This window comes from Cryptomeria japonica, unplaced genomic scaffold (assembly GCF_030272615.1).
Source record: "Cryptomeria japonica unplaced genomic scaffold, Sugi_1.0 HiC_scaffold_34, whole genome shotgun sequence".
In the NCBI taxonomy this organism is placed as follows: Eukaryota; Viridiplantae; Streptophyta; class Pinopsida; order Cupressales; family Cupressaceae; genus Cryptomeria; species Cryptomeria japonica.
In genome coordinates, this window is record NW_026728856.1 from 357,501 (window position 1) to 370,375 (window position 12,875).

Sequence of the window (12,875 nt, forward strand, 5' to 3'; positions counted from 1 at the left end):
TGCCAACCCCTTATCCCGCGACGCGTCCGACAAAGAGAACGTTCCAAGGCGGCAGAGGAGGTTACCAGCCGAAGGATGCAGTAGCAATAACAGGTATAGTTCCGCGGCGGCCGAGAAGACTCACCGCATAGGAATCGGGATGCGAGGCGAGGGATGCGGCGGGAAGGCCCCGACGGCTAAACGGAAGAGGCTGCAGGGCCGCCTCGGAATGGTCCAAGCATCGGACGCGATTGGGACGACTACCAGTGCCAACCCCTTATCCCGCGATGCGTCCGATACACAGATAGTTCCAAGGCGGCCGAGGAGCCTCACCGCATATCAATCGGGGTGCGAGGCGAGGGATGGGGCGGGAAGGCCCCAACGGCTAGACGGAAGAGGCTTCAGGGCCACCTCGGAATGCTCCAAGCATCGGACGCGCTTGGGGCGACTACCAGTGCCAACCCCTTATCCCGCGATGCGTCCGATACACAGATGGTTCCAAGGCGGCCGAGGAGCCTCACCGCATAGCAATCGGGGGTGCGAGGCGAGGGATGGGGCGGGAAGGCCCCAACGGCTAGACGGAAGAGGCTTCAGGGCCGCCTCGGAATGGTCCAAGCATCGGACGCGCTTGGGGCGACTACCAGTGACAACCCCTCATCCCGCGATGCGTCCGATACGAAGATGGTTCCAAGGCGGCCGAGGAGCCTCACCGCATAGCAATCGGGGTGCGAGGTGGGGGATGCGGCGAGATGGCCCCAACGGCTAGACGGAAGAGGCCACAGGGCCGCGTCGGAATAGTCCAAGCATCGGACGCGCTTGGGGCGACTACCAGTGACAACCCCTTATCCCGCGATGCGTCCGATACGAAGATAGTTCCAAGGCGGCCGAGGAGCCTCACCGCATAGCAATCCGGGTGCGAGGTGGGGGATGCGGCGAGATGGCCCCAACGGCTAGACGGAAGAGGCTGCAGGGCCGCCTCGGAATAGTCCAAGCATCGGACGCGCTTGGGGCGACTACCAGTGACAACCCCTTATCCCGCGATGCTTCCGATACGAAGACAGTTCCAAGGCGGCCGAGGAGCCTCACCGCATAGCAATGGGGGTGCGAGGTGAGGGATGCGGCGAGATGGCCCCAACGGCTAGACGGAAGAGGCCACAGGGCCGCCTCGGAATAGTCCAAGCATCGGACGCGCTTGGGGCGACTACCAGTGACAACCCCTTATCCCGCGATGCATCCGATACGAAGATAGTTCCCAGGCGGCCGAGGAGCCTCACCGCATAGCAATCGGGGTGCGAGGCGAGGGATGCGGCGAGATGGCCCCAAAGGGTAGACGGAAGAGGCTGCGGGGCCGCCTCGGAATAGTCCAAGCATCGAACGCGCTTGGGGCGACTACCACTGCCAACCCCTTATCCCGCGATGCGTCCGATACACAGATAGTTCCGAGGCGGCCGAGGAGCTGGGGGATGCGGCGAGATGGCCCCAACGGCTAGACGGAAGAGGCTGCAGGGCCGCCTCGGAATAGTCCAAGCATCGGACGCGCTTGGGGCGACTACCAGTGACAACCCCTTATCCCGCGATGCGTCCGATACACAGATAGTTCCGAGGCGGCCAAGGAGCCTCACCGCATAGCAATCGTGGTGCGAGGTGGGGGATGCAGCGAGATGGCCCCAACGGCTAGACGGAAGAGGCTGCAGGGCCGCCTCGGAATGGTCCAAGCATCGGACGCGCTTGGGGCGACTACCACTGCCAACCCCTTATCCCGCGATGCGTCCGATACACAGATAGTTCCAAGTCGGCCGAGGAGCCTCACCGAATAGCAATCGGGGTGCGAGGCGAGGGATGCGGCGAGAAAGCCCCAACGGCTAGAGGGAAGAGGCTTCAGGTCCGCCTCGGAATGGTCCAAGCATCGGACGCGCTTGGGGCGACTACCAGTGACAACCCCTTATCCCGCGACGCGTCCGATACACAGATAGTTCCAAGGCGGCCGAGGAGCCTCACCGCATAGCAATCGGGGTGCGAGGCGAGGGATGCGGCGAGAAGGACCCAACGGCTAGACGGAAGAGGCTTCAGGGCCGCCTCGGAATGGTCCAAGCATCGGACGCGCTTGGGGCGACTACCAGTGACAACCCCTTATCCCGCGACGCGTCCGATACACAGATAGTTCCAAGGCGGCCGAGGAGCCTCACCGCATAGCAATCGGGGTGCGAGGCGAGGGATGCGGCGAGAAGGACCCAACGGCTAGACGGAAGAGGCTTCAGGTCCGCCTCGGAATGGTCCAAGCATCGGACGCGCTTGGGGCGACTACCAGTGACAACCCCTTATCCCGCGACGCGTCCGATACACAGATAGTTCCAAGGCGGCCGAGGAGCCTCACCGCATAGCAATCGGGGTGCGAGGCGAGGGATGCGGCGAGAAGGACCCAACGGCTAGACGGAAGAGGCTTCAGGGCCGCCTCGGAATGGTCCAAGCATCGGACGCGCTTGGGGCGACTACCAGTGACAACCCCTTATCCCGCGATGCGTCCGATACACAGATAGTTCCGAGGCGGCCGAGGAGCCTCACCGCATAGCAATCGGGGTGCGAGGCGAGGGATGCGGCGAGAAGGACCCAACGGCTAGACGGAAGAGGCTTCAGGGCCGCCTCGGAATGGTCCAAGCATCGGACGCGCTTGGGGCGACTACCAGTGACAACCCCTTATCCCGCGACGCGTCCGATACACAGATAGTTCCAAGGCGGCCGAGGAGCCTCACCGCATAGCAATCGGGGTGCGAGGCGAGGGATGCGGCAAGAAGGACCCAACGGCTAGACGGAAGAGGCTTCAGGGCCGCCTCGGAATGGTCCAAGCATCGGACGCGCTTGGGGCGACTACCAGTGACAACCCCTTATCCCGCGACGCGTCCGATACACAGATAGTTCCAAGGCGGCCGAGGAGCCTCACCGCATAGCAATCGGGGTGCGAGGCGAGGGATGCGGCGAGAAGGACCCAACGGCTAGACGGAAGAGGCTTCAGGTCCACCTCGGAATGGTCCAAGCATCGGACGCGCTTGGGGCGACTACCAGTGACAACCCCTTATCCCGCGACGCGTCCGATACACAGATAGTTCCAAGGCGGCCGAGGAGCCTCACCGCATAGCAATCGGGGTGCGAGGCGAGGGATGCGGCGAGAAGGACCCAACGGCTAGACGGAAGAGGCTTCAGGGCCGCCTCGGAATGGTCCAAGCATCGGACGCGCTTGGGGCGACTACCAGTGACAACCCCTTATCCCGCGACGCGTCCGATACACAGATAGTTCCAAGGCGGCCGAGGAGCCTCACCGCATAGCAATCGGGGTGCGAGGCGAGGGATGCGGCGAGAAGGACCCAACGGCTAGACGGAAGAGGCTTCAGGGCCGCCTCGGAATGGTCCAAGCATCGGACGCGCTTGGGGCGACTACCAGTGACAACCCCTTATCCCGCGATGCGTCCGATACACAGATAGTTCCAAGGCGGCCGAGGAGCCTCACCGCATAGCAATCGGGGTGCGAGGCGAGGGATGCGGCGAGAAGGACCCAACGGCTAGACGGAAGAGGCTTCAGGGCCGCCTCGGAATGGTCCAAGCATCGGACGCGCTTGGGGCGACTACCAGTGACAACCCCTTATCCCGCGACGCGTCCGATACACAGATAGTTCCAAGGCGGCCGAGGAGCCTCACCGCATAGCAATCGGGGTGCGAGGCGAGGGATGCGGCGAGAAGGACCCAACGGCTAGACGGAAGAGGCTTCAGGGCCGCCTCGGAATGGTCCAAGCATCGGACGCGCTTGGGGCGACTACCAGTGACAACCCCTTATCCCGCGACGCGTCCGATACACAGATAGTTCCAAGGCGGCCGAGGAGCCTCACCGCATAGCAATCGGGGTGCGAGGCGAGGGATGCGGCGAGAAGGACCCAACGGCTAGACGGAAGAGGCTTCAGGGCCGCCTCGGAATGGTCCAAGCATCGGACGCGCTTGGGGCGACTACCAGTGACAACCCCTTATCCCGCGACGCGTCCGATACACAGATAGTTCCAAGGCGGCCGAGGAGCCTCACCGCATAGCAATCGGGGTGCGAGGCGAGGGATGCGGCGAGAAGGACCCAACGGCTAGACGGAAGAGGCTTCAGGGCCGCCTGGGAATGGTCCATGCATCGCACGCGCTTGGGGCGACTACCAGTGACAACCCCTTATCCCGCGACGCGTCCGATACACAGATAGTTCCAAGGCGGCCGAGGAGCCTCACCGCATAGAAATCGGGGTGCGAGGCGAGGGATGCGGCGAGAAGGACCCAACGGCTAGACGGAAGAGGCTTCAGGGCCGCCTCGGAATGGTCCAAGCATCGGACGCGCTTGGGGCGACTACCAGTGACAACCCCTTATCCCGCGACGCGTCCGATACACAGATAGTTCCAAGGCGGCCGAGGAGCCTCACCGCATAGCAATCGGGGTGCGAGTCGAGGGATGCGGCGAGAAGGACCCAACGGCTAGACGGAAGAGGCTTCAGGGCCGCCTCGGAATGGTCCAAGCATCGGACGCGCTTGGGGCGACTACCAGTGACAACCCCTTATCCCGCGATGCGTCTGATACACAGATAGTTCCAAGGCGGCCGAGGAGCCTCACCGCATAGCAATCGGGGTGCGAGGCAAGGGATGCGGCGAGAAGGACCCAACGGCTAGACGGAAGAGGCTTCAGGGCCGCCTCGGAATGGTCCAAGCATCGGACGCGCTTGGGGCGACTACCGTTGCCAACCCCTTATCCCGCGATGCGTCTGATACACAGATAGTTCCGAGGCGGCCGAGGAGCCTCACCGCATAGCAATCGGGTTGCGAGGCAGATTATTGGGAAGGGAACCCCCTGGGATGCGGCTCAAGCAGTGCCCAAAGGGACTGGAATGCGGAATCACATCGAGAGACCCAAATGCTATACGAGGGCTCAAATCGAATTATCGATTTGGCCACGACATGGACGCATCGGAACGACTACCTTTGCCGAACCACTCGCAATTGCATCCATACCGAAACCAATAGACATTTCCGTTAGAGCCCTCGCATAGCATTCGGGAATCTCGCATGCCCCTCTAAATCGACCAATGCTGGCGCTCAACGAAAATCCGAGCGCTACCACCGTTCGAGCGCCAGCATTGGTCGAGTTAGAGGGGCACGGGGGAGAATGCTCCAGTCAACACCTCCCCTATATAAGTTATTTGTCCGATTCTCGCACAACCGTAGTCTGCCTCGTCGAATCAAACAACGGTCCCAGATTCCGACTTCCGTTCCGTAGAGACCCAAAAGCTAGATGGAGGCTCGCAAGAAAGAGAGTCGGCGCATAGCAATCGGGTTTCTCGAACGTTTAGGGACCGAGCTCACTTGCGGATAGGGCAAAATCCGCCAAGCAACCCAAAAGCTAGACGGGGGCTCGAATCGAATCGCCTAGGCGGCCACAACAACGACGTGTTGGATCGACTACCAGTGCCAAACCATTCAGCAAGACTAGTCTGTGTCGAGGCCGGATAGAGATTCTCAGAGAGCGCCCGTATAGCATTTAGGAGACCTGCCGCGTCCCTCACACTCGACAAATGGTGGTGCACGTTTATAAATCCGAGCGATCCCAACCCTTTCAAGCACCAACATCGGTCGAGATAGAGGGGCACGGAGGGGGCTGCGTGAGACAACACAGTCCCCTATATAAGTTATTTGTCCGATTCTCACACATCCGAAGAATGGTCATCAAATCGGACAACAGCCCAAACTTCCGACTTCCGTCCCAGAAAGCCCAAGAGCTATCTAAAACGTTCATGGCCGGAACTCGATCGCGGCTATACCAGTCCGCCAAGCAACCCAAAAGCTAGACTGGAGCTCTAGTCGAATCACCTCTGTGGCCATTGCAAGGACGTGTTGGAGCGACTACCATTGCCGAACCATTCCGCAGGTCGAGTCCATACCAAGGCCGCATAGAGATTCACGATGAGCTCCTGCATAGCAATCAGGAGACTTGCCGTGTCCATCACAATCGATAAATCCTGGTGCAAGATTTTTGCATCCGAGCGCTCCAACCAGTCGAGCACCAGCATCAATCGACATAAACGGGCACGGGGGGAGGATGCTCGAGAACACTACCTCCCCTATATAAGTTATTTGTCCGATTCTCAAGCAGCCGAAGTCTGGTCATCGAATCGGGTCAAAGACCACAACTTCCGACTTTACCCACAATGCAAGTCATCGAATCGAACATCGGCCCCCGAGTCGGACTCCATGCGTATGTCAGGTCATCGGACCCAAATTCCGCCTTCCTGCGCATGGCGGGCCATCAATATCAACTCGGTCATCGGACCCAAACTCCGCCTTTCTGCGCATGGCACGCCTTCAAATCGGTCATCGGACCCAAATTCCGCCTTCCTGTGCATGGCGGGCCATCAACATCAACTCGGTCATCGGACCCAAATTCCGCCTTTCTGCGCATGGCACGCCATCAACTCGGTCATCGGACCCAAATTCCGCCTTCCTGCGCATGGCAGGTCATCGGACACAAATTCAGACCTCGCCAATATGCCTACGTATCGAATCGGTCATCGGACCCAACTTCCGACTTCATCCATACTGTAGGGTCTTTGAGGTTGGCGCGGTGCGCTCAACCCGGGGAGTCGACCCATCGAAGCATACACCTCCCCTATATAAGCTATTTGTCCGATTCCCACACCTGTGTAGTTTGCACCTCTGACCAGGACATCGACCCCAACTTCCGAACTCGACTGCAACGACGGCACCAGCGCCTTGGTGCGCACCTTGCGACGCACAGTCCCAACATTCGCCTTCCTGCACATGGCAGGTCATCGGACCCAAATTCCGACCTCGCGAGTATGCCTACATATCGAATCGGTCATCGGACACAACTTCCGACTTCATCCATACCGTAGGGTCTTTGAGGTTGGCGCGGTGCGCTCAACCCGGGGAGTCGACCCAACGAAGCATACACCTCCCCTATATAAGCTATTTGTCCGATTCCCACACCTGTGTAGTTTGCACCTCCGATCAGGACATCGACCCCAACTTCCGAACTCGCCTGCAACGACCGAACCAGCGCCTTGGTGCGCACCTTGCAACGCACAGTGCCAACATTCGCCTTCCTGCACATGGCAGGTCATCGGACCCAAATTCCGACCTCGCGAGTATGCCTACATATCGAATCGGTCATCGGACCCAACTTCCGACTTCATCCATACCGTAGGGTCTTTGAGGTTGGCGCGGTGCGCTCAACCCGGGGAGTCGACCCAACGAAGCATACACCTCCCCTATATAAGCTATTTGTCCGATTCCCACACCTGTGTAGCTTGCACCTCCGATCAGGACATCGACCCCAACTTCCGAACTCGACTAAAAAGACCGCACCAGCACCTTGGTGTGCACCTTGCAACGCACAGTGCCAACATTCGCCTTCCTGCACATGGCAGGTCATCGGACCCAAATTCCGACCTCATGAGCATACCTACTAATCGAATCGGTCATCGGACCCAACTTCCGACTTCATCCATACCGTAGGGTCTTTGAGGTTGGCGCGGTGCGCTCAACCTGGGGAGTCGACCCATCGAAGCATACACCTCCCCTATATAAGCTATTTGTCCGATTCCGACACCTGTGTAGTTTGCACCTCCGCTCAGGACATCGACCCCAACTTCCGAACTCGCCTGCAACGACCGAACCAGCGCCTTGGTGCGCACCAAAAGTGCGCACTTTTGGAGGGCACTTTTGTGCGCTCCAAAGGTGCGCACTTTTGGAGGGCACTTTTGTGCGCTCCAAAGGTGCGCACTTTTGGAGGGCACTTTTTGGAGGGCACTTTTGTGCGCTCCAAAGGTGCGCACTTTTGGAGGGCACTTTTTGGAGGGCACTTTTCTGCGCTCCAAAGGTGCGCACTTTTGGAGGGCACTTTTTGGAGGGCACTTTTCTGCGCTCCAAAGGTGCGCACTTTTGGAGGGCACTTTTTGGAGGGCACTTTTCTGCGCTCCAAAGGTGCGCACTTTTGGAGGGCACTTTTTGGAGGGCACTTTTCTGCGCTCCAAAGGTGCGCACTTTTGGAGGGCACTTTTGTGCACTCCAAAGGTGCACACTTTTGGAGGGCACTTTTTGGAGGGCACTTTTCTGCACTCCAAAGGTGCGCACTTTTGGAGGGCACTTTTTGGAGGGCACTTTTGTGCGCTCCAAAGGTGCGCACTTTTGGAGGGCACTTTTTGGAGGGCACTTTTGTGCGCTCCAAAGGTGCGCACTTTTGGAGGGCACTTTTGTGCACTCCAAAGGTGCGCACTTTTGGAGGGCACTTTTCCTGCGCTCCAAAGGTGCACACCTAGGTGAGCACCTTCGACCACACCTTGTAGCACACCAAACTCTGACTTTCGACTTCATCCGCAATGCAGGGTCTTTGAGGTTGGCGCAATGCGCACAACCAGGGGAGTCGACCCATCAAACCCAACACCTCCCCTATATAAGCTATTTGTCTGATTCTCATACATGCGTAGCCTGCAGGAGCAATTAGGACATCGACCCCAACTTTCGGCTTCTAAACGAAAACAAGGTCTTTGAGGTTGGTGTAATGCGAACAACTAGGGGAGTCAACCCATCAAACCCAACACCTCCCCTATATAAGCTATTTGTCTGATTCTCATACATGTGTAGTCTACAGGAGCAATTAGGACATCGACCCCAACTTTTGACTTCTTAACGAAAACAAGGTCTTTGAGGTTGACGTAATGCGCACAACCAGGGGAGTCGACCCATCAAACCCAACACCTCCCCTATATAAGCTATTTGTCCGATTCTCATACATGTGTAGCCTACAGGAGCCATTAGGACATTGACCCCAACTTTTGACTTCTTAACGAAAACAAGGTCTTTGAGGTTGGCGTAATGCGCACAACCAAGGGAGTTGACCCATCAAACCCAACACCTCCCCTATATAAGCTATTTGTCTGATTCTCATACATGTGTAGCCTGCAACAACGATTAGGACATCCACCCCAACTTCTGAATTCGTCTGCGTTGACCGCACCAAAGGTGCACGCCTTGGTGCTCACCAAAATCCGACTTCCGACTTCTTCTGCTATGCGGGGTCTTTGAGGTTGGCGCAGTGCGCACAACCAGGGGAGTCAACCCACCGAATGCAACACCTCCCCTATATAAGCTATTTGTCTGATTCTCATACATGCGTAGACTGCAGCAATGATTAGGACATCCACCCCAACTTTTGACTTCTTAAACAAGACAGGGTCTTTGAAGTTGGTGCAGTGCACACAACCAGGGGAGTCGACCCATCAAACGCAACACCTCCCCTATATAAAGCTATTTGTCCGATTCTCATACGTGTAGTCTGCAGCAGCGATTAGGACATCGACCCCAACTTCCGAATTCGTTTGCATTGACCGCACCAAAGGTGCACGCCTTGGTGTGCACCTTGGAGTGCACTTTGGTGCTCACCTCGGTGCACACTTTGGTGTGCACCTCGGTGTGCACCAAAGGTGCGCACCTTGGAGCGCACCAAAGGTGTACACTTTGGAGCGCACCACATAGGGTCTTTGAGAGGTTGGCGCAGTGCGCACACCAAGGTGGGTGTTGAGGTGCGTGCCGAGGTGGGTGGGTGCTAGGGTGCGCTCCATGGTGGGTGCCAGGGTGGGTGCGTGCTAGGGTGGATTCCAAAGAGGGTCATAGGGTGGGTGCCAAGGTGGGTTGGTGATATAGTGGGTTCAAAGGTGGGTACTAGGGTGGGTTCCAAGGTGGGTCACAAGTTGGGTGCCAGGATGCGTGGGTGTTAGGTTGGGTGCCAAGGTGGGCTCCTGCGTGGGTGGGTGCTAGGGTGGGTTTCAAGGTGGACGCGAGGGCGGGTGCCAAGGTGGGTAACAAGTTGGGTGTTAGGATGGGTGAGTGCTAGAGTGGGTGCCAAGGTGGGTGGGTGCTAAGGTGGATGCCAAGGTGGTTCACAGGGTGGGTGGGTTCTAGGGTGAGTTCCAAGGTGGGTCACAGGTTTAGTGCTAGGGTGCGTGTCAAGGCGGGTGTCGAGGTGCCTGGGTGCTAGGGTGTGGATGCCAATGTGGGTCATAGGGTGGGTACTAGGGTGGGCTGCAATGTGGGTGCCAAGGTGGGTAACATGCTCGGTTGGTTCTAAATTGGGTGTCAGGGTGGGTGTGCACCCACCTTGCCCGAGGTGGGTGCCAAGGTGCCAGTGTGGGTGGGTGCTAAGGTGGATGCCAAGGTGGGTGAGAAGGTGGGTGATAGGTTGAGTGGTAGGATGGGTGGGTGCCAAGATGGGTCACAGGGTGGGTGCAAGGGTGGGTAGGTGCTAGGGTTGGTGTCAGGGTGGGTGGGTGCTAGGTTGGGTTCCAAGGTGGGTGCGAGGGTGAGTGTCAAGGTGGGTCACAGGTTAGGTGCTAGGATGGGTGAGTGCTAGGGTGCAAAGGTGCCAGGGTGGGTGCTAGGATGGGTCGATGCTAGGGTGAGTGGCAAGGTGGGTCCACAAGTGTCAAGGTGGGTGCCGAGGTGGGTGCCAACTTGGGTTCCAAGGTGGGTGCCAAGTGGGCGACTGCTATGGTGGATGCCAAGGTGGGTCACGGGGTGGGTGCCAAGTTGCTAGGTTGTGTTCCAAGGTGGGTGCCAACGTGGCTGCTAGGGTGCGTGGGTTAAAGGGTGTGTCACAACGTGGGTGCCAGGATGGGTGCGCACCCACACTGGCCAAGACGGGTGCAAGGTTGGGTTCCAAGCCCGGTCACAGGCTGGGTGCTAGGATGGGTGGGTGCCAAGGTGGGCACCAGGGTGGGTGCACCCACCCTGGCCAAGGTGGGTCACGGGGTGGGTCCTAGGGTGGGTAACGGGGTGGGTACTAAGGTGCGTGCCAAGGTGGGTCATGGGGTGGGTGCCAAGGTGGGCACCAGGGTGGGTGTGCACCAACCCTAGCCAGGGTAGGTCACGGGGTGGTTGTCGGGGTGGGCGTCAAGGAGCCAAGGTGGGTGGCAAGTAGCCAAGTTGCGTGCCAAGGTGGGTGTCGGGGTGGGTGCCAAGGATCCAAGGTGGGTGCCAAGGAACCAAGGTGGGTGTCTGGGTGGGTGCCGAGGTGGGAGCCAGGGTGGGTCCCAAGGTGAGTGCAAAGGTGGGTGCCAGGGTCAAGGTGAGTGCCAATGTGGGTTCCAAGGTGCCAGGGTCAGGGTGAGTGCCAATGTGGGTTCAAAGGTGCTAAGTTGGGTGCGAGGTTGGGTGCGAGGGTGGGTGGGTGCCAAGGTGTGCTAGGTGGAAGCCCGGGTGGGTCGGCATCCCATGGGTGTCGAGTTGGGTGCCTGATGGGTGCTTCTTGTCAAGTTTTAGTCGTCGGGACTCATTTCGAGCCTTAGAGGTCGTTTCTTGTCCGGTTGCCCTGTCTTCGACCTGGGAACCCAATTTTGGTCCTCGGGTCCCATTTTTTTTTGTCTCGCATCCCACTTTTGGCCTGTGGCCTTTTCGGGGTCGATTCTCGTTTTGGGCATCAGAGCATGTTTCTTCTCCTAAAACCCAATATTTGTTTATTAAGTCTCGGAACACATTTTTGTTCTCGTGGACCCATCATGGGTCTTGGAACGCATTTGTGGTCCTTGGGTCCCATTTTGCATCCCGAAACTTGTGTTTTGGTGCTTGATCCCTATTTTGGGTGCCCACCTTGCACCAAGTGCGCACCCGGGGCAAACCGAGCGCCTTGGTGCACCGGGGCAAGATCGAGCGTGCACCCGAGGCGCCCCGAACATGCACCAAGGTGCACTCGGCCCACATGTGAGCGCAGGTCGTTGCGCCCGAGGTGGTGTGTGGGCACCGCGTTGCAGACGGGACACTGCACGCACACGACGCCCCGTCCAGGTGCACGCACGTAGGCCGGGCCGGGTGCACACCCGACGCCCTAGCAAGGTGCGCGCACCCGGGCAGGGCTCACACTTGGCGAACGGGGCGCACTTCGCGAGGGAGGGTGTGCACCTCGACGGGGGTGGGTGGCCGGGGTGGATTCGCACGTGGGTCGCGGTTTGCTAAGTACACACTGCGACAAGCTCATAACGGGTGCGATCATACCAGCGTTAGTGCACCGGATCCCATCAGAACTCCGCAGTTAAGCGCGCTTGGGCCGGAGTAGTACTGGGATGGGTGACCTCCCGGGAAGTCCCGGTGTTGCACCCTTTTTTAGTTTTTCGCCGGGCGTCGCAATGCTATTTGAATAAACCTTTTGCCCGTTTGCGTTCTCGTCGGGGCCGGGCCGGGCCGGGGTGCGCTGCCCGCACTACCGCGCGCGCGGGGGGCGACACCGAGCGCGCACCCGAGGCGCCCCGAGCACACAGGCCACGGTGCAACCCGGGCGTTGTGCGCGCACCCCGGTGCGCCCGAGGTGCTGCGCGCGCACCCAGGTGAAATCGGTGTGCACCTCGGCCAGTGCGCGCTCGGTCGAGTCGCGCACGTTGGCCAAGGTGCACGGTGATGTTTCTTACTCTAAGGTTCCGCACCAGACGCCCGGGACAGGTGAGCGAAGCTGGGCGGGGCCGGGTGCGCGGCCGGGGCAGGTGCACGCAGCTGGAGAGAGCTTTGGAGCACACCAGAGGTGCGCACCTTGGAGCACACTTCGGAGCGCACCAATGATGCGCTCCATTCAAAAGTTTCCTGAAAAGGCAAAAAAAGTTGAGATTATAGAATTTCCCACTTGAGAGATTGTAAAAAAAAAAAATTTAAAATGAAGGAAACGCGGGTGCCAAGGTGTGCGCGCCCGGGTGCGCAGCCCAGCCAAGGTGTGCGCACCAAGGCGCCCACCCTGGCGAAGGTGCACGCAAGGTGCGCACCCGAGGCAAACCGGACAATTAACCCAACTTTCGACTTCGCGCGCACCTGCGCACCTTGGAGCGCAC

General features: G+C 59.0%; 1 non-coding gene across 1 annotated transcript; it reads left to right on the forward strand.

Annotated features, from left to right (window-relative positions):
* The first annotated feature begins 12,040 nt into the window (after positions 1-12,040).
* On the forward strand, positions 12,041-12,159 carry LOC131862016 (5S ribosomal RNA). Its single transcript, XR_009361045.1, has one exon. It is a non-coding gene; the product is annotated as a 5S ribosomal RNA (ribosomal RNA).
* The last annotated feature ends 716 nt before the right edge of the window (positions 12,160-12,875 follow it).